At 45.7% G+C, this 22334-nt stretch overlaps 1 long non-coding RNA gene across 1 annotated transcript in view; it reads left to right on the top strand.

Moving 5' to 3' along the window:
• Positions 1–7260: 7260 nt before the first annotated feature.
• The window catches only part of LOC124613133, a 540266-nt gene continuing 525192 nt past the window's right edge, over positions 7261–22334 (top strand). Inside the window, exon 1 of the long non-coding RNA XR_006979608.1 lies at positions 7261–7463. This is a non-coding gene — a long non-coding RNA (uncharacterized LOC124613133). The remainder of the gene's footprint in view (positions 7464–22334) is intronic.

Here is a 22334-nt window from a genome sequence, read left to right as displayed (position 1 = left end):
GATATATACTTTCTCCTGTGCAGATGGTTGTAATAACTCAAACCGGTAGAGAATTAATACAGACTTGTACAGCTGATAGCACAAATACGCTTTTTTCAAAACCCTTCAAAATAGTCCCCATTAGATTTTATACACTTATGTCAGCGCTTTTTCCAGTTCCCAAAATACTTCTGGAACTCAACGGTTGCGATAGCTTCTCGCTCTCTCATAAATGCGTTATTACTCTCGTCTAATCTTGTGAAAAAACTTCCCTCGCAAGTTTCCTTTATTTTTGTTGTTGTTGTGGTCTTCAGTCCAGAAACTGGTTTGATGTAGCGCTCCATGCTACTCTATCCTGTGCAAACCTTTTCATCTCTGTGTAACTACTGCAACCTACATCTTTCTGAATCTGCTTAGTGTATTCATCTCCTGGTATTCGATTTTTACCCTCCATCCTTCCTTCCAGTACTAAATCGGTGATCACTTGAGGCCTCAGAACGTGTCCTACCAACCGATCCCTTCTTCTAGTCAAGTTGTGCCACAAATTCCTCTTCTCCCCAGTTCCGTTTGTTCAGTAGCTCCTCATTAGTTACGTGATCTACCCATCTATTCTTCAGCATTCTTCAGTATCACATTTCGAAAGCTTCTATTCTCATCTTGTCTAAACTATTTATCGTTCACGTTCACTTCCACACATGGATACACTCCATACAAATACTTTCAGAAACGACTTCCTGACACTTAAATCTATACTTGATATTAACAAATTTCTCTTCTTCAGAAATGCTTTCCTTATCATAGCCAGTCAACGTTTTATATTCTCTCTACTTCGACCATCATCAGTTTACGTCCCAAATAGGAAAACTTATCTACTACTGTAAGTGTCATTTGCTAATCTGATTCCCTCAGCATCACCTGATTTCATTCGACTACATTCCATTTCCTCGTTTTGCGTTTGTTGATGTTCATCTTATATCCTTCTTTCAAGACACTGTCAATTCCATTCAACTGCTCTTCCAGGTCCTTGCTGTCTCTGACAGAGTGACAATGTCGTCGGCAAACCTCAAAGTTTTTATTTCTTCACCAGGGATTTTAATTCCTACTACAATTTTTTTCTTTTGTTTGTCTTACTGCTTGTTCAATATACAGATTGAATAACGTCGGGGATGGGCTACAACCCTGTGTCACTCCCTTCTCAATCACTGCTTCCCTTTCGTGCCGTGATTTCCCTAAATCGCTCCAGGCAAATGCCGGGATGGTTCCTCTGAAAGGGCGCGGCCGACTTCCTTCCCTGTCCTTCCCTAATCCGATGAGACCGATGACCTCGCTGTTTGGTCTCTTTCCCAAAAACCAACCAACCTTTCGTGCCCCTCGACTCTTATAACTGCCATCTGGCTTCTGTACAAATTGTAGATAGCCTTTCACTCTCTGTATTTTACCCCCGCCACCTTTAGAAATTGGAAGAAAGTATTCTAGTCAACATTGTCAAAAGCTTTCTCTACGTCTACAAGTGCCATAAACATACGTTTGCTTTTCCTTAACCTATGTTGTAAGAAAAGCAGTAGGGTCAGTATTGCCTCGCGTGTTCCAATATTTCTGCGGAATCCAAACTGATCTTCCCCGAGGTCAGCTTCTACCAGTTCTTCCATTCGTCTGTAAAGGATTCGTGTTGGTATTTTACAGCAGTGACTTACTAAATGATAGTTCAGTAATTTTCACATCTGTCAACACCTGCTTTCTTTGGGTTTGGGCTCTGAGCACTATGGGACTTAACTTCTGTGGTCATCAGTCCCATAGAACTTAGAACTACATAAACCTAACTAACCTAAGGACATCACATACATCCGTTCCCGAGGCAGGATTCGAACTTGCGACCATAGCGGTCGCGCGGTTCCAGACTGTAGCGCCTAGAACCGCTCGGCCACCCTGGCCGGCCTTTCTTTGGGATTGGAATTGTTACGTTCTTCTTGAAGTCTATCGATATAATTTTTGAGAGGTTTGTATTCCTTTTCGCCTGCTTCGTTTATTGCATTTTCTCCCTTAATCAATTAAATTCAATATCTCTTCTGTTACCCAAGAGTTTTTACTAGCCCTCGTCTTCTTACCTACTTGATCCTCTGCTCTATTTCATATCTCAAAGTTACCCATTCTTCTTCTAATGTATTTCTTTCCCTGTTCTTTATTTAATAACACAAAAAAGTCGCATAGAGCTATGACCGGCATATACGGAGGCCGGGACTTCATTACAGTATTGTTCTAGGCCAAAAATCTACGAAAGAGCAACGAACTGTGAGTATTATCGATCCAAGCCATGAACTGTTTCGCTACAAAGAGCAGTTGCTCCCCGGGCAACAGTCGGAATCTGGAAAGGAAATGGGATGATACATCAGTTTCTACATCTCTTGGAAGAGTCGCTCGATTGTATCGAGCGGGAAGACTGCTTTGGACAGTATTCCAAGACTTTCAAGAATGTTAGACTATGTACCGCATGAGGGACTCCGGTATAAGCTCATGGTTATGGAAGTGCATTTGTCAAACGAGCACCTCGTCAAAACATATTTGAATGCAATCAGGTTCTAGGTCAGAATATAGGTAACCTTGACGAACAGTTGCATCGGGGCAGAAGTACATCAGATCTCTGTACATGAACCACTCCTGTATATTCCGTACTTCGCGGACATGTCAAGGACAGGTCGCGTACCATTGGTCCTCTATGTTGTTGACACGGCACTCTTTTCCGTCTACAAAGACGGGCGATGAAATAGCGTCTGTGTTTTAACGGAACCAAAACACAGACCAACATCGCTGGATGACCAGTGCAAATAGCATTGAGCCGATCCAACCGTTGGGGAACGGCTGCACCTTGAGCCAGCATACCCCAGTACCTGGGAGTAACTGACAATCGACTAACATGGAAACAGCATGGGGACGACATCGTCAGAAAAGCAAGAGAAAGAGATCGACTGCTTCATTTCTTCCTCAGCCTACGGACAACGCTGCCACAACATTTTGAGGTAACATTATACCTCACACCGTTGAGCGAATTAGTAGAATACGCCACAGTGTTATGGAGCAGCGCATCGCAGACATACGCTGGACGCCTGCAGCGCCTCCATCACAGAACCTTCCGTCTAGTGATGCACTGCGCGAGACTTTCCGTCCGCCAACCTGCCCAAGGTCACACAAGTGCCTCCCATCAGTGAAGCGTTTCGCCAGGCGTCGCCGCTGTTTTACTCGCTATCAGTACAGAACCACAGACAGCGACATTTACGTACTGACGAGAAATGTTGATGGTTTTAAACACAACTAGTTTGAATCATAACTAAGAAACAAAATGCGAACAGTTGTGCTGAATAATTCAAACAATGTTGGAAGGAGAGAAAATTTTAGTAGCTGCGGAGAAATTACAAAGAGAACTCTTTAGAATGCTCCAAATTTTTGGGAGCCCACATAGATGAAAACACGAACTGGGAGAAGCATATTACTAAACCACTAAGGTGTTCAAACAGTTAAGTTCACCTACTTTTGCTCTTCATATAACTGCTGGTTTTGGAAACGGAAGAATCAGCCTCCTGGCATATTTTGCTTATTTGCGCATAAGAATATCTTATGGAATAATTTTCTGGGACAAAGTAACACTTAGAAAGAAAGTATTGATTGCACAAAGGCGAGCAGTGACAATAATAGTTGGTGTTAACCCGCAATCGTCATGTAGTTGTTTCTTCAAGGAGTCAGGTAATTTACCTCCAGCAACATAATATAAATATTCGCTAATGAAATTCGCCATAAATGTTTCATCTTAGTGTTGTCCAAACCTACGAGACTAAAGGAAAAAGAAAGACATTTATTACCGTTATTAAAGGTATATGTGCGGCAGAAAATTCAGTATGCAGCATTGGTGATCGTTTGCCCAATAACATAAAACGTGTGCCACGTAGCAAAGCAAGTTTTAAATAAATCTGACCTAAAAATATTCCCCCGAATGGGGTCCCCCGGCCAACAATGCCATACGATCATTTCATTTTTTTTCATAAAAGAATCGTCAAAACGATCTATGGAACACGTAAATAACTAGCTGCATAGCTCCATCAGGTGGTCGTGAACCTGCTGTGCAACTAAGATGTTCCTAACAAGCAAGGATTCACCATATATATTGCAGAAACTGAAGGACAACCAAACGAAATGACAGAAAACGCCGGGCGCTGTGGCCGAGCGGTTCTAGGCCCTTCAGTCCGGAACCGCGTTGCTGCTACGGTCGCAGGTTCGAATCCTGCCTCAGGATGGATGTGTGTGATGTCCCTAGGTTAGTTAGGTTTAAGTAGTTCTAAGTCTAGGGGACTGATGACCTCAGATGTCAAGTCCCTTAGTGCTTACAGCCATTTGGACCATTTTTTGACAGCAAACAAACAACAGAGAGTTTGGAGACAATTTTCAAGTTTGAACCCCACAGACAGTCGGGGATCTACATCCCAAGAAAAAAAGAGCGACACACCACGGAGGATTCGAATGGGACGGAACTCGGTGGTTGTGTCTGTATATGTACAAACAAACAAATAATTACAATTTCAGAAAAATTGGATTATTTTTTTCAACAGAAACAGTTTCACAAATTGAGTAAGCCAATAACGCAATGCTCCGCCTCTGGCTCTAATGCAAGCAGTTATTCGGCATGACATTGATTGACAGAGTTGTTGGATGTCATCCTAACGGATATCGAGCCAAATACTGTCCAGCTGGCCCGTTAGATAGTCGAAATCCCGAGGTGGTTGGAAGACCCTGACCATAATGCTCCAGATGTTCTCAGTTTGAGAGAGATCCGGCGACCTTGTTGCCCAAGGTAGGGTTTGACAAGCACGAAGGCAAAACGTAGAAAATGTAGCTCTGTGGGGCGAGAATTATCCTGCTGAAAGTTTATTGATCTGATCGTATGGCTAGGGCCCTCCGTCGGGCAGACCGTTCGTCGGGTGCCGGTCTTTCAATTTGACGCCACTTCGGCTACCTGCAGTCGATGGGAATGGTAGGATGAAGATGATGAGGACAGGAAAACACCAAGTCCCTGGGCGGAGAAAATTCCCCGACCCAGCCGGGAATCGAACCCGGGCCCAGAGGATTGGCAATCCGTCACGCTGACCATTCAGCTACCGGGGGCGGACGGTCATACTACAATGTAAGCCCAGGATGGCTTGTCATGAAGAGCAACAAAACGGGGCGTAGAATATCGTCGACATATCACTGTGCTGTGAGGGTGCCGTGGATTAGAGTCGAAGCGGTCCTGCTATGAAAAGAATTGGCACCTCGTTGTCGGCTCGTATGACGGGCGACTGATTGGTCTCCCACTGCTGCCCTTGGCGTCTCTAGACACGTCATCTGCCTGAATTTCGTTGTCTCGAACTGCCTTCTGTGATGAGTCCCGCCTCGAACTGAACTCCGTTCACCAGCGAAGACGTGTCTGCGGCGTCTCCAGACATCGGCGGGATACCAACCTAACTGCTGCCCGCCATAGGGTTCAGCAAGCAGGAGAGATGGTCTGGGGTGCCATTTATTTCCACAGTAGGACCAGTTTGGCTGTCATCTGCGCCACCCTTACAGCAAAATGGTACGTTGATGATATTCTGCGCTCCGTTTTGTTGCCCCTCATGGCAAACCATCCTGGGCGTACATTTCAGCAAGACAACGTCCACCCGCAAAAGGGAGACTTTCTATTGTTTGGCTTCGTGTTGTATTCATGCTTGACAAACCCTACCTTTGCCAGCAAGATCGCCGGGTCTCTCCCTAACTGACGATCTTCCGTGTCAATTGGAGACAATTTGACACGACATTCCTCAGAAGGATATCCAACAAATCTCTCAGTCTGTGTCAAGTGCTTGCATAATGACCAGAGGTGGACCAACGCATTATTGACTTGTACAATGTGTGAAGCTCTTCCCTTCTACATGTACATCTACATACATACTCCGCAATCCACCATACAGTGCGTGGCGGAGGGTACCTCGTACCACAACTAGCATCTTCTCTCCCTGTTCCACCCCTAAACAGAACGAGGGAAAAATTACTGCCAATATGCCTCTGTACGAGCCCTAATCTCTCTTATTTTATCTTTGTGGTATTTCCGCGATATGTAAGTTGGCGGCAGTAAAATAGTACTGCAGTCAGACTCAAATGCTGGTTCTCTAAATTTCCTCAGTAGCGATTCACGAAAAGAACGCCTCCTTTCCTCGAGAGACTCCCACCCGAGTTCCTGAAGCATTTCCGTAACACTCGCGTGATGATCAAACCTACCAGTAACAAATCTAGCAGCCCGCCTCATAACTTCTATGTCATCCCTCAATCCGACATGGTAGGGATCCCAAACGCTCGAGCAGTACTCAAGAATAGGTCGTATTAGTGTTTTATAAGCGGTCTCCTTTACAGGTGAACCACATCTTCCCAAAATACTACCAATGAACCAAAGACGACTATCCGCCTTCCCCACAACTGCCATTACATGCTTGTCCCACTTCATATCGCTCTACAATGTTACGCCCAAATATTTAATCGACGTGACTGTGTCAAGCGCTACACTAGTAATGGAGTATTCAAACATTACGGGATTCTTTTTCCTATTCATCTGCATTAATTTACATTTATCTATATTTAGAGTTAGCTGCCGTTCTTTACACCAATCACAAATCCTGTCCAAGTCATCTTGTATCCTCCTACAGTCACTCAACGACGACACCTTCCCGTACACCACAGCATCATCAGCAAACAGCCGCACATTGCTATCCACCCTATCCAAAAGATCATTTATGTAGATAGAAAACAACAGCGGACCTACTACACTTCCCTGGGGCACTCCAGATGATACCCTCACCTCCGATGAACACTCACCCTTGAATAAATCACCCAAATTTTCTAAATTAGGTCCCGTTTGAATAATTCCTTTGTGGAGTCTCGTTTTTTTTTTCAGTTTGTCTTACTGTTCATTTATCTTGGCGCGTATTTATCCCGTCATCACCAACAGCAGAAGCATGGGGACCAGAGACTCTAACAAGCTGTGACTCCTGTCAGCTCAGCAGAAGGTACGCGTAAGAACGAGAAGCGGCCAGCTCCCCAGCGCAGTCATCGGCCCCGAATCGGCCGGCGGCGAGAAACAAACAAGTAGCAGGCAGGCAGCTGGGAGGCGGAGCGGGCAGGTGGTTCGGGTGCGGGATGCTGCGGCCGCGACGGCAGCGCCCCTGGCGGCGGCCGCGGCAGGCGGGGACGCGGCGGGCTGCTGGCGGCCAGTGCGAGTGTGAGCGGGGCGCGCCATGGTCGCCTCTCGACCCTCCGGCTGCCCGCCCGATCGATAGGCGCCGTCGCGAGCCGCCGCGTCCGTGTCGTAGCGTAGCGTAGCTTACCTTACCGTACCGTGTGGTGTCGTGCGAGTGCCAGCCGCCTGCTGCCGCTGCTGTCCGCTCTGCCCCGCTGCTGCAACACGTGTGCCGGCTGCAGCCCAGGCCGCGGTAAGTGACGCGCCGAGCCGCTCAGGCACAAGTCTGACATGACATCCACGTGACAGCGGCCAACACGATTCCTCACCATCAGATTAGTGCGGGCACTAAAAATATGACGAGCTGTGCAGTTTAAATTTAAACATGCCAGTCCACTTTTCTCTTAACGACGTGTCTAGCGAGGCTTTGAAGCTTAATGGTGTTGTCATCAAGTGACAATATCTGAAGGTGCTCGTGTCTGAAGAGTTTCAGTGGTCATAAACCAAATAACGTGCGACCTGTGGCGAGTTATCTGTACCTTAAATGAAAACACTTGAAGTGCCTCCCCCACCCTCACCCATTACTGGCGACCCCTGAAATCTTGGTAGTGGTGACAGACTGATCTGTAGTGTAGCCAGTTGGCGGCGTTAGTGTCATATTTAACTCACTTTCCCATTTTACGTAGTTATCATTATAAGAAGAGAAACAGGAAAATAAGTAGAAAAAACGTTTGTTAGATAATTGACAACTCTCGGACGAGCATTTTGATATTCATTATGTAGGGCGATCATTGTACATTAACTGCAAGAAATGCTAGACAGTCACTACTTTTACCCAAAAACGAGACAATTAGAACGAAAATTTACCTCTGCCTCCCGTAGGAAAATATACCTTGATTTTGTAAAATGCTGAATAATTGTTCTGTCGGGGAACTATGTGATTAAAAAATTATCTTTTTCTATTCTTTTATTAACTTCACCATAATCACTGGTTTTATTTCAGCTGTGATCTACAGCAGTTCTCAGATCATTGTTGCAGCGCGAGTAGTATACCACAGAGGCGCATGCGCTCTCATAAATTTATCTCGGGGGAGCTGTAGTTGACAACCGAAGTCTGCAGTTATAGCGGCAATTCAGTGAATATTGTCCGGTTAGCATAAAAATAAAAAAAGATGTACTTTTACAAATGACGGTATAATCTAGTGTTTTAGAAGTGGTGATGTGTTAAACATTATGAACAATAAATATGGCTGTTCACAGTCCGCTGTATTGCGTCTTTCGATGAAGTAACGTGTGCTATGACAGCAGTTTTATGCGTGCAGTTCAGTGACTAGCAAGAAGGGTATTTACTTGTGAAAAATCAAGTGCGTACACAGGATACGGCTACGTAAACCTCGAGCATAGCCATATATACACAGTGACTGGTATTAAGTTGATGAATTGCATTTTGTTGTCTGACTCATTGCGATCCCATTTCTGCAATCGCTTTTTTAGCTGCACTTAGGTGAGAGGCTGATACTTAAAAGTTAGATTTCAAAGTTCGACGGTTTCTAATGGAAACAGGGATAAGTGTGTTTCTGTTACTCGGATACTTAACAAAAGGAGACAGAATCTACGTAAGAGGCAGCGATCATTTCGCCACTTTTACCAACGAAATTAGTGCAGATTTGAAATATTTTTTTTAAAATATTTCATGAAAGACTAGTTTCCCTGTTTGTCATAATCATTATCTGCTGATGTATGAAACGAAAAAAAATCGGTCTACTCAGATATGACTAGTAAAACTTGGATACTATGATCTAGATGGCTTCCTTGTTTCCCCGTTTTACCAGTGTCTGGACTGTCCAGAGGCAAAATCCTGCACGCCACAACCAAAGCGATGCTGCCTCGAATCAAGATTTGACTTCTGAACAAGCTACATCCTCATTGTTGATCCTGTTGCATAACATGACAGGATATCAACACGACCTAATACTTAGATGTCTCTTTATCAATGACACCTCTATGAAGACATGAGGCAACGAAGATGAATACAATATTTAAGTTCCCGACCCTGAAACCCAATACGGTTTTGTGTTTGGTATCATCCCGCTAACATCTACGTCCATACACAATATGCTACTTGTACAAGAGACGAACCTCTTTCTTTTTCAGTTCATTCAGTGAGGTATTTTGCAGATTTTCTGAAGGCAGCCACACCTCCTTCACCTTGGCATAAAGACGCTGATTCAGCGGAGACGGGCGGAGGCTGGAGGCTTTCTGTGCGGCCGTGGCTGCCTGCTCGCCTTTCGGTGGCACTGTTAATCCGCGCCGCGCCTCCTGATTGGACTAATTCCCGCAGCAGCCTCGCTCGCGGGGACGGATTGACCCGAGTCCCCCAGGGAAGGCGACAAATCGATTCCGCAGGATAATTGGACGGAGCCTCAAAGAAACGCGATCCTCCCTGTCGGCGGGTATAGTTAATTACTTCTGTCGAGAGCAGCTCACGGAGAAAATTCCAGGGGAACTGAAAGAGTAGCTCGTCTCTTGCGAGTCCAGACCGCGTCCTCTCGAGTTCTCGCTTGAAACGCATCCTGATGGAACGTTCGTGGCGCAAAGGTCCAATCAAAGAAACTGCGGACATGAAAGAAATGTAAAAGAAACTTCATGCACTATTTAGAGAGGAGATGGTGAAATGCATTCACAGTTGAAGGAAAGCAGCCCTCGGTCACTATTTTTAAACGAATTAACCGGTTTTCAACACTGCTAGGAGTGTCTTCCTCAGAATTTAAATCAAAGAATGGTCTATAACATGGTCACAGAATTATGACAAAAAACGTGTGATACACAGTAAAAGTACGGAATCATCGTGAAAGACTGCCAGTACTTATATGTTATTTATGAAATAAGAAATATGCCAAAAGGGCATATAAGTACTGCCAGTCTTTCACCATGATTCCGTACTTATACTCTGTATCACACGTTTTTAGTCATAATTCTGTGACCATGTTATAGACCATTCTTTGATTTAAATTCTGAGGAAGACACTCCCAGCAGTGTTGAAACCCGGTTAATCTGGTTAGAAATAGTGACCGAGGGCTGTTTTCTTTCAATTGCAACTATTCACGGTCTCTGAACGTGCAGCCATGTACAAAATTTTGAAATGTATTCAGTATATGTCCCGGTTTCTGTACGGAGGACAACAGATGAGCATGAATAAGAACTAATCTCTAAAGTAATACTGGTTTAGCGTACAGGTCTCGTGCGGACAATTTGTTTTATCACGAGCGCAACGTTACATCGTCGCTTACTACATCCGATCGCGTGCCGGGAGACAGAGAAGCTACCCTGTGAAATGTTATTGTAGACACATATTTATGGATATAATGTGAGTGTTATATAAAGATTGAACAATCAGGCAGAATGAAAAACGACTAAGGAAGACAAAAGGTGTACGGCCGATTCTTGAGTTTTGCTCATCAATGAGCAATCCTTGCCAGGTCGGATTAACAGAAAGGCTAGATAAGATTCAACTGAGAGCTGCACGTTTCGCCACGGGATTGGTTAGTCGGCACGAGAGAGTTACGGAGATGCTGAACGAACTCCTGTGGCAGACGTTAAAAGACAGGCATTATGTATCGCGGAGAGGTTTGTTGTTGAGTTCTCGAGAGAGTACGTTCCAGGAACAGTCAGGCGGTCTCCGGCATGAGTCTCACGAAATCACCACAACGAGTAAATAAGGAAAATTCTGGCGTACGTAGCTTTACCTGCAACCGTCCTTCGCACGCGTCTTTCGTGAATGGAACATGAAGCTGAGAAAAAGACAGTGTTACCAGAGTACCCACCGCCACACAGCGTAATGTGGCTTGCGGAGTAGATGTAATAATTATTGGACGGGGATGCGCTTGGCTGTATGTAGGTGTGGATATGAGTATGAGATCTTGTGTGTGTGTGTGTGTGTGTGTGTGTGTGTGTGTGTGTGTGTGTGTGTGTGTGTTAGAGAGAGAGAGAGAGAGAGAGAGAGAGTGAGAGACAGACAGCGAGTGAGTTTATTAGTTTATTAACGTGCGCCACTGTATCACTTTGTCATCTGTATGTGCTATTGACTTTTTTGTTTTGTTTTGGGAGACAGGAGGAGAGCTTTTCATATCTAGCTACTCCACTCTGTCATCATAAAACACCACATATTTCGATAACAGTACAACATTTTGAATTCCCTCCGGATGAGGCGAACTGGAATATTCCGCATCGTTGACTAATCCAGACTCTCACCGTGTGACGCTTTACAATACTCAGGATTCAATGGCGCTGAAATAAGACTTCCTTCTGGAATAGGCGTTAACTTTATCTTCAGCACTAACTGGATTCTTTTGAGGTACCACAGCACTGAATTTCAAAAATGGTCATTTCCTCGTGGTATCTGGAAGCAGTAATCCCATGTGACATTGACGGGCAAAAGTATCGTAGTGTCCTCTCGCTAATCAAGCACAGCGTATGATATACGTTGCACCTAATATTCCAAGGACATCCTGTTTCCAAATTATTTGTGTAACAGCTTGATTGACGTTTTAACCACGTTTATGTGTGCAAAACAGATGCTTATAATTTTATTTTTTACAATCATACGAAGTTCTGGATATAAAGTCGCCTCGCTGGTTGTAATTCTGGGGATGTGAAGTAGAGTGCGAATTAAGAAGCAACAGTGCACTACAATCTACCGCAAATCTATAACGACCTGTTGGTCAGAAAAGGGTGAGTAGTACAGAAAATTAGAAACGTATATCTGGGTCTATTTCAGACAGGTGCAAATTTCAGAGCACGTGGACATAACTAACAACATGAAGCATGAACGGACTCGCCCATCAGGCGACAAAGACGAAAATAAGGTGTGAGGCCGGAGAACGAGTCGTGTAGGCTATGGGTAGTTCTGTTGGTATGAGCATTGCCCGTGAAAGGTAAGTCCCTACTCGGCGCACAGTTTTTTCTGAAAGGAAGTTCAAAACACCGCCCACTCCGCTGCAGATTGAGTTGTAAATTCTGGGGATTACTCATTTCTTCTAGTGCCCAAGAGGAGTTTCCGTTTGGGACGTCCATACTGAGATATCGGTTCTCCATTTCCTTGCCGTTTGCGTTACTACCCTAATGACGCCGATAAAGAACTGTCTATTAAGTAGCGAGCCATGTCTTCGTTCGACAGGCTCAACGGTGGTCCACAACGTGTGGAGCAAGCAGCCCACGTTTAGTCGCAGACTACTGCTCACCATATACGGCAGATCGTTTATACACTACTGGCCATTACATTTGCTACACCAAGAAGAAATGCACATGATAAACTGGTATTCATTGGACAAATATATTATACTAGAACTGACATGTGCTTACATTTTCACGCAATTTGGGTCCATAGATCCTGAGAAATCAGTACCCAGAACAACCACCTCTGGCCGTAATAACTGCCTTGATACGCCTGGGCATTGAGTCAAACAGAGCTCTGATGGCGTGTACAGCTACACCTGCCCATGCAGCTTCAACACGATACCACAGTTCATCAAGAGTAGTGACTGGCGTATTGTGACGAGCCAGTTGCTCGGCCACCATTGACCAGACATTTTCAGTTGGTGAGAGATCTGGAGAATGTGCTGGCCAGGGCAGCAGTCGAAATTTTCTGTATACAGAAAGGCCCGTACAGGACCTGCAACATGCGGTCGTGCATTATCGTGCTGAAATGTAGGGTTTCGCAGGGATCGAATCAAGGGTAGAGCCACGGGTCGTAACACATCTGAAATGTAACGTCCACTGTTCAAAGGGCCGTCAGTGCCAACAAGAGGTGACCGAGACGTGTAACCAATGGCACTCCATACCATCACGCCGAGTGATACGCCAGTATGGCGATGACGAATACACGCTTCCAATGTGCGTTCACCGCGATGTCGCCAAACACGGATGCGACCGTCATGATGCTGTAAACAGAACCTAGGTTCATCCGAAAAAATGACGTTTTGCCATTCGTGTACACAGGTTCGTCGTTGAGTACACCATCGCAGGCACTGCTGTCTGTGATGCAGCATCAAGGGTACCCGCAGCCATGGTCTCCGAGTTGATAGTCCATGCTACGGCAAACGTCGTCGAACTGTTCGTGCAGATGGTTGTTGTCTTGGAAACATCACTATCTGTTGACTCAGGGATCGAGACGTGGCTGCACCATCCGTTACAACCATGCGGATAAGATGCCTGTCATCTCGACTGCTAGTGATACGAGTCCGTTGGGATCCAGCACGGCGGTTCGTATTACACTCCGGAACCCACCGATTCCATATTGTGCTAACAGTCATTGGATCTCGACCAACGCGAGCAGCAGTGTCGCGATACGATAAACCGCAATCGCGGTAGGCTACAATCCGACCTTTATCAAAGTCGGAAACGTAATGGTACGCATTTCTCCTCCTTACACGAGGCATCACTAGAACGTTTCACCAGGCAACGCAGGTCAACTGCTGTTTGTGTATGAGAAATCGGTTGGAAACTTCAGCACGTTGTAGGTGTCGCCACGGGCGCCAACCTTGTGTGAATGTTCTGAAAAGCTAATCATTTGTATATCACAGCGTCTTCTTTCTGTCGGTTAACTTTCTCGTCTGTAGCACGTCATCTTCGTGGTGTATCAATGTTAATGGTCAGTAGTGTATGTGTGTGTGTGTGACGCGAGGGCCTACAGTGCAGCGCATGCCCCGCCGCGCAGTCTGAGCTGAGCCCGGCGCGTGGCGCGTGCTGAGGACACCGCATTCGTAGCGGCCGCTGGACCGCAGCCAGCACGCACGGCGGCACCTGCCAAGCCCGCGCCCCTCTGCTGACACAGTCGCGCACGCACCAGCTGTGCGTTCACTGTGTACCACTTGTTACCGGCTGCTAGTACAGGCTCCTTCGCGACGTAACCGCGCTTTGCAGTGCTGTGCGGAACCGATAGCCCCGTAGGAAGGCTGCAATCACCACGTGGCGCTCCGGCCCGTTGTAGCATGTGGTGTATCGGATGTTTCCTTCTTTGACGTGAAAACATCTATTCGTTCGTCGGTCGAACTTGCGTGAGAAAGTAGATTTGAACAGCTTATATTAGGTTCGTTCAGAAGTTCGTAGCATTTTTGTTTTGCACGTTGAAAATTTGGAAATTTGTGGTAAGTTATATAACAATATCTCCACTAACAGTTAATTAGTTCAAAAATTATCACGTCGTGCACTCAAAGTATGATCTCTGTATTGCGGAACTAAAAGCTCTATAATGTGGCAGGTATTGCTACATCAATTGATTAGAGTTACTGAAGAAAATTAACAATAATATCACTTATCTTGTATTTGCAATCCAACGACTATCTCGCTCTGGCTTTAGCTCGTAATTAAAAATGTTGTCTAGGTAGCATGACTATCGCTGTTGGTGCGAAAGGCACTCGGATATTAATTACGCCGACTTGAAGAACTTACCAAGACAATCTTTCAGGATTAATTTGATGATTTATGTTTTTCATTGCAATGTGCTTCATACTTTTTTAAACAATGCTCACTTGAAAATAATTCTTGACACTCAGTTTTCACAAAAATTCACATTTATTAAACTTTTTATACTTTCACATGTTCAAAACATTATTAAATGATCATACAGTTTCGCAGCCGTTACTCCGTTAATAAAACTCACAACATTTTTCGTTGTCCACAACTCAGACTCTTTTCATTTCCAACACAAAGTCAAGACCATATTCAACACAAAACTTGACTACTCTGTACGCTTCCGCGCCAAAAGGCACAAGCCAGCCTCAAAGATAGCAATAAGTACAAAGATATTCGCACTAGATATTATATCGATTTCAACATCTCAAAATATCGACGAACCTACATATAAAAACGAAACCAATTTTGAATTGAGTGAAAAATATGAGACATTACGTAGAAAAATTTTCATTAATCTACGGCATCGAAAAATTGGGTTGGCGGGTGGTAATGGTTTCGCAAATAAAGAACCATTACAGCTCCTATGGGACCAAACTGGCTCTGAGCACTATGGGACTTAACATCTGAGGTCATCAGTCCCCTAGAACTTAGAACTACTTAAACCTAACTAACCTAAGGACATCACACACGTCCATGCCCGAGGCAGGATTCGAACCTGCAACCGTAGCACTCCCGTGGTTCCGGACTGCAGCGCCTAGAACCGCACGGCCACCGCGGCCGGCCTCTATGTGTTCGCCACACAGAATTTCTTTTGCCTGTGACGCAGACACACCAATGTAGGTGCATGGCCTGCCGCTGTGACCGAGCGGTTCTAGGCATGTTTCAAGTAGCATTTTAATCACGTGTTAAAACACTGTTTAATACACTTTCTAAATAAAACACGCCTTTGTTGTGTTGTTGTTGTGTTCTTCAGTCCAAAGACTAGTTTGACGCAGCTCTCCACGCTACTCTATCCTGTGCAAGTCTCTTCATCTCCGAGAAACTACTGCAACCTACATCCTTCTGAATCTGCTTATCGTATTCATCCCTTTGTCTCCCTCTACGATTTTTACCCTCCACCCTACCCTCCAGTACTAAACTGATGACTCCTTGATGCCTCAGAATGTGTCCTGTCAACCGATCCCCACTTCTAGTCAACTTGTGCCACAAATTCCTCTTCTCCTCAATTCTATTCAGTACCTCCTCACTAGTTACGTGATCTACCCATCTAATCTTCAGCATTCTTCTGTAGCACCACATGTCCAAGGCTTCTGTTCTCTTCATGTCTAAGCTGTTTATTGTCCATGTTTCACTTCCATACATCACTACACTCCATGCAACAGAACGGCTTTTGCTGCCATTGCCAGTATACATTTTATATCCTTCCTACTTCGACCATCATCAGTTATTTTGCTTCCCTAATAGCAAAACTCATCTACTACTTTAAGTGTCTCGTTTCCTAATCTAATTCCCTCAACATCGCAAGGTTTAATTCGACTACATTCCATTATCCTCGTTTTGCGTTTGTTGATGTTCATTTTATATCCTCTTTTCAAGACGCTGTCCATACCGTTCAACTGCTCTACCAAGTCCTTTGCTGTCTCTGGCAGAATTAAAATGTCATCAGCAAACCTCAAAGTCTTTATTTCTGCTCCCTGGACTTTAATTCCTACTCCAAATTTTCTTTTGTTTCCTTTACTGCTTGCTCAATATACAGATTGAATAACATCGGGGAGAGGCTCGACCTTGTCTCACTTCCTTCCCAACCACTGCTTGCCTTTCATGCCCCTCGACTCTTATAACTGCCATCTTGTTTCTGTACAAATTGTAAATAGCCTTTCGCTCCCTGTATTTTACCCCTGCCACCTTCAGAATTTGAAAGGGAGCATTCCGATCAACTTTGTCAAAAACTTTCTGTAAGTCTACAAATGCCATAAATGTAAGTTTCCCTTTCCTTAACCTGTCTTCTATGAGAAGGCATAGGGTCAATATTGCCTCGCGAATTCCTACGCTTTTCCTGAATCCAAACTGACCCTCCCCGAGGCCAGCTTCTACCAGTTTTTCCGTTCTTCTGTAAGGGATTCGTGTTAGTATTTTGAAATCGTGGCTTATTAAACTGATAGTTTGGTAACTTTCACATCTGTCAGTACGTGCTTTCTCGGAATTGGAATTATTGTATTCTTCTTGAAGTCTGAGGATATTTAGCCTGTCTCAAACATCTTGCTCACCAGATGGAAGAGTTTTGTCATGGCTGGCTCTCCCAAAGCTATCAGTAGCTCTAACAGAATGTTGCCTACTACCAATGGTTTTTTGTTATAGTTTTATAACTATCGTTATAGTGTTTTAATCAATGTATAAAGAAGTATTTTTTCATTTTTATGTATTTTTACCCTGCTACGGGGTAAATCACACGTGAGGGGTAGTGGGGCTCTCACCACGTCTCGTCAAATGTCACTATGGGGTAAGCGATCCATGTTTTTAAGAAAACCCGTCATGTAAATAATGGATGTCCCTTCAGCTCAGCCTTCGACCATGGCGTCGGAACACACGCCTCTTTCCGACCCGGTACCGCTGGGCCTCGTGACGCGTAACAGCCTCTATACCTGAGCTCATCTCACCTGTCGCAGTCCGACTGACAGCTGGCCGCCCACAGCCGACCTGTCAGATTCAAACTGCCCTGCGGCAATCGAGCCTGCTGCTCGTTACATCACACAATCTGATACCTCCCCGCAGCTAAACGTTTCCAGAAATACCTCCAACCAGTTGCCTTTTGTGATTCGTCAATTCTTATTTACGTGACCGGTTTCAAATCACCTCGTGATTCGTCATCAGATGGTACACAGTTAATGCAACCGATCGCAGTGAATAAAACTGAAAAATCGGTACAGGTGATTGGTTGCAGTTGTTTCTGGACACCTTTATTTACCAAAGTCGCACTGTACCACCACACACACAACGGATAAAAGTTTTATTTCCCGCATCTGCTGGTCTGTTCCAAGTACAGAGCCTACTTTCATGATTGTGTCACAGATGTTGTCCGAATTCTAATCTAGAGGCTAAATGCAACATATACACTACTGGCCATTAAAATTGCTACACCACGAAGATGACGTGCTACAGACGTGAAATTTAACCGACAGGAAGAAGATGCTATGATATGCAAATGATTAGCTTTTCAGCGCATTCACACAAGGTTCGCGCCGGTGGCGACACCTACAACGTGCTGATATGAGGAAAGTTTTCAACCGATTTCTCATACACAAACAGCAGTTGACCTGCGTTGCCTGGTGAAACGTTCTTGTGATGCCTCGTGTAAGGAGGAGAAATGTGTACCATCAAGTTTCCGACTTTGATAAAGGTCGGATTGTAGCCTATCGTGATTGCGGTTTATCGTATCGCGACATTGCTGCTCGCGTTGGTCGAGATCGAATGACTGTTAGCAGAATATGGACTCGGTGGGTTCCGGAGGGTAATACGGAACGCCGTCCTGGATCCCGACGGCCTCGTATCACTAGCAGTCGAGATGACAGGCATCTTATCCGCATGTCTGTAACGGATGGTGCAGCCACGTCTCGATCCCTGAGTCAGCCGATGGGGACGTTTGCAAGACAACAACCATCTGGACGAACAGTTCGACGACGTTTGCAGCAGTATGGACTATCAGCTCGGAGACCATGGCTGCGGTTACCCTTGATGCTGCATCACCGACAGGAGCGCCTGCGATGGTGTACTCAACGACGAACCTGGGTGCAAGAATGGCAAACGTCATTTTTTCGGATGAATCCAGGTTCTGTTTACAACATCATGACGGTCGCATCCGTGTTTGGCGACATTGCGGTCAACGCACATTGGAAGCGTGTATTCGTCATGCCCATACTGGCGTATCACCCGGCGTGATGGTATTGGTTACACGTCTCGGTCACCTCTTGTTCGCATTGACGGCACTTTGAACAGTGGACGTTACGTTTCAGATGTGTTACGACCCGTGGCTCTATCCTTCATTCGATCAATGCGAAACCCTACATTTCAGCAGAATAATGCACGACCGCATGTTGCAGGTCCTGTACGGCCATTTCTGGATACAGAAAATGTTCGACTGCTGCCCTGGCCAGCACATTCTCCAGATCTCTCACCAAATGAAAACGTCTGGTCAATAGTGGCCGAGCAAATGGCTCGTCACAATACGCCAGTCACTACTCTTGATGAACTGTGGTAAGGTGTTGAAGCTGCATGGGCAGCTGTACCTGTACACGGCATCCAAGCTCTGTTTGACTCAATGCCCAGGCGTATCAAGGCCGTTATTACGGACAGAGGTGGTTGTTCTGGGTACTGATTTCTGAGGACCTATGCACCCAAATTGCGTGAAAATGTAATCACATGTCAGTTCTAGTTTAATACATTTGTCCAATTAATACCCGTTTATCATCTGCATTTCTTCTTTGTGTAGCAATTTTGATGGTCAGTAGTGTACTTACTGTCGTGATCTAAACTCTGCGTAATTGATTGAAGTACTGAAAATTACTCCGTCCAGTTTGTGTGCCGATTACTACCACAGATTCGAAATATACAAGGCGCAGTCGCGTAAGTGTGACCACCACTTTGCCGTCAAGGTCCTATAACCACTCACAAACGGCAGGTGGCAGTACTGGCAGTGGAGGGTATATAAAGCATGTCGGGAGGACGCAGAAAACAACGCAGTCGATGTCGTATTGCGAAAACGGAACGATTTATCTGCCTTCCAAAAAGGCATAATCAGTGGCTTTCGGGCCAAAAGTGAAATCATTTCCGAAAGGAGACCGTGTTAAACTGTACAGTGCATGGTAAACTGGCGCTCTGCATAACCGGCACCGAGGAAACTCTGATGCACTACGGCCCATAGATGACAGGGTTGAACGACGGCTGCCGAGATGCGTGCTGGCTAATAGATGTGCAGCTATTTAGCAAGTTACCGCCCAGGTGGACCAAAGGGCTACCAACAGAGTCCCCGCAATGACAGTTCAGCGAACATCGTTGCATAGGTACTCCGCAGCAGGTGCCTGGTCCATGCACCTATGCTGTCTGCATTTCACTGGCGACGAAGGCTGGATTTTGCACGTGAATATCGCAATTGGACGTTCAACGAGCGGCGACAGGCGGCATTTTCAGATGAATCACATTTTATGCTCCATCCGACAGATGGCCGTTAGCATATACGGTGTGAAAAGTCTGGCAAACACCCTGTATGCGCCAGGTTTGGTGAATCTTTCCATGGCATTCCCTGGGTGATCTCGCCGTTCTAGAAGGCACAGTGTATCAACACAAGTATGCATCTATTCTTGGGGACCATGTCTATCCCTATATACAGTTTGTTTTTCCTCGGCACGATAGCATCTGCCAGCAGGACAATGCAACATGTCACACGGATCGCAGTGTACATGCGTGGTTCGAAGAGCACCAGGATGAGTTTACCAGACTCCCCTGAACCCCAAACTCAGCGAATTTAAATCCAATCGAGAATCTATGGAATCACCTCATTTGGCCTGTTTCCGTCATGGATCCTCAACCCAGAAACATAGTGCAGATGACCACTGCACTGGCCTGGAAGCACATTGACTCTCTTTTTTGTGTCATCTCGTTGTCACTGTATGCTTTTGCCATGGGATGCAAGGAGAGGATATTGTTTGGTGGCCGGTATCCTCTTCTACGACAGACCCGCCAGGATAGCCGAGAGCGCTAACGCGCTGCTTCCTGGACTCGGGTAGGCGCGCCAGCCCCGGATCGAATCCGCCCAGCGGATTAACTATGACGGCCGGTGTGCCAGCCAGCCTAGGTGCGATTTTTAAGCGGTTTTCCACATCCTACTAGGTGAATACCGGGCTGCTCCCCACGTCCCCCCTCAGTTACACGACTGGCAGACATCTGCAACACATTCACACTATTTCACGATTTACACTAGACGCAGACAGCGGGGGTACGCTACTTCCGTCCTGGGGGGTATGGGGTGGCGGCAGGAAGGGCATCTGACCACCCCTTAAAATTAACCATGCCATATCCGTACTTATCTCTGCCGACCCCGCGCACAATGCGGGATCAAGGCAGTAGCAAAAGAAGAAGAAAGAAAGATCCTCTTCTACAACACAAACTGCACACAGGTATTAACAGGATTCTTTAATCATAAGAATAGAAAGCTACTTATCTTTAAGCTAATCCACGTGTCCTGGTACAAGCTCTTCTGTAACAGTCCACATTGGCCTCACTGCTGGTGAAGTACAAGTCCCGCTGTGTGCACTGCTCTGATCGCCAGGTACTGACTGACTCTCTTTGCGACTGCGCTGACTGACTGCAAGTGACTGACTGGGCCCACCGGTCCGCGGCGGCGATCTAGATACTGGCGGTCGAGAGGGAGTTGGCGGCACGTTTCTTGCGAGTTTGTCATTGGCCTCTCTCCTTATAGGCTCGCTTACTGGCAGCTTACGCCAGTACACTCTTCTTGCACATCTCGCAGAAGTCTGTGCTGCAGAAGATTGTTGTCCAAGCTTTTGACAGCTGGTCATATTACTGTGACTGAACAGTGTACAACCAGGTTCACTTATACCTTAAGCAGCATTTGAAATTTGTCTGTATACGGAAATTACGATAAGATGTATGGTGATCAAATAACTTCCGGGAGTTCAGCCAGGTAACACTTTCAGCGACCGCCGATATTTCGGCAGGAGAACACCCCGCCATTTTCAAGGCAAACTGCAACGGACAGGCGGCGTTGCAGTTTGCCTTAAAAATGGCGGGGTGTTCTCCCGCCGAAATATCGGCGGTCGCTGAAAGTGTTACCTGGCTGAATTCCCGGAAGTTATTTGAAAGTTGTATACGCCAGGAGAAACTCAGGTCTCACATGTATGGTGCTGTTTTCCACGAAGAATAGTGAGAAGCATTGTCTGTCAAGAAGCAATCTGGTTTCGCTGCAAGACTTCTCCACAGATTAAAGCAACTGGAATCACTCAACTCGAACGGGGATATAACAGTCTATAGGGATATGAAATGATATTGTCACATAGGGACAGTGGTAGGTAAAGCACGTGGCAGAGCAGTTCGCTGGTGGGATACTGGCTAAAGGTATTTTGCAAAGGAAATTGCTAACAAAACATTCGTGGGACCCGTTCTGTAGTCTTGGCCACCTGTGTTCTTGAGTTTTGCGCAAGTGGTTGGAAAGACTAACGTATAAAACAAGGATAGTACGAACGGTGAGAGGCTTGCTTGACCCAGGGAAGAACGGCTTGGAAATTCTGGAAACCCTGAACCGGCAGACGCTAGATGCGAGGCGCCAGCTGTCCCGCTACACGGCTACCGTCTTCTTACAAAGTTTCAAGAACCAATATTAAATTAATATACTACAGGCCCTTAGGTGTCTCTCCCGTAGCGAGCGCGAAGACAAGATGAGACTAATCACACCGCGCACTTTTCCCGCACTTCATACACGAATCGATCGAAAAGTGATCCTAATGCACGTTGCTATGGGAATTGCCGTCTCCCATGCAGTTAAAGTCGTTTGCAGAGTACAAATGTAGGTGTAGATAGAACCGAAACAAGCTAGACGATTTCAGACCAGTTCACACTGGACGCCAATAGTACGGCATGGCATGATGTGTGTACATGTTTTTGGCTTCTTTATACCATTTTTGTACAGGCGCTACGAACC

Source organism: Schistocerca americana, chromosome 4 (assembly GCF_021461395.2).
Source record: "Schistocerca americana isolate TAMUIC-IGC-003095 chromosome 4, iqSchAmer2.1, whole genome shotgun sequence".
Classification (NCBI taxonomy): domain Eukaryota; kingdom Metazoa; phylum Arthropoda; class Insecta; order Orthoptera; family Acrididae; genus Schistocerca; species Schistocerca americana.
This window is presented reverse-complemented; position numbering and strand designations above follow the sequence as displayed.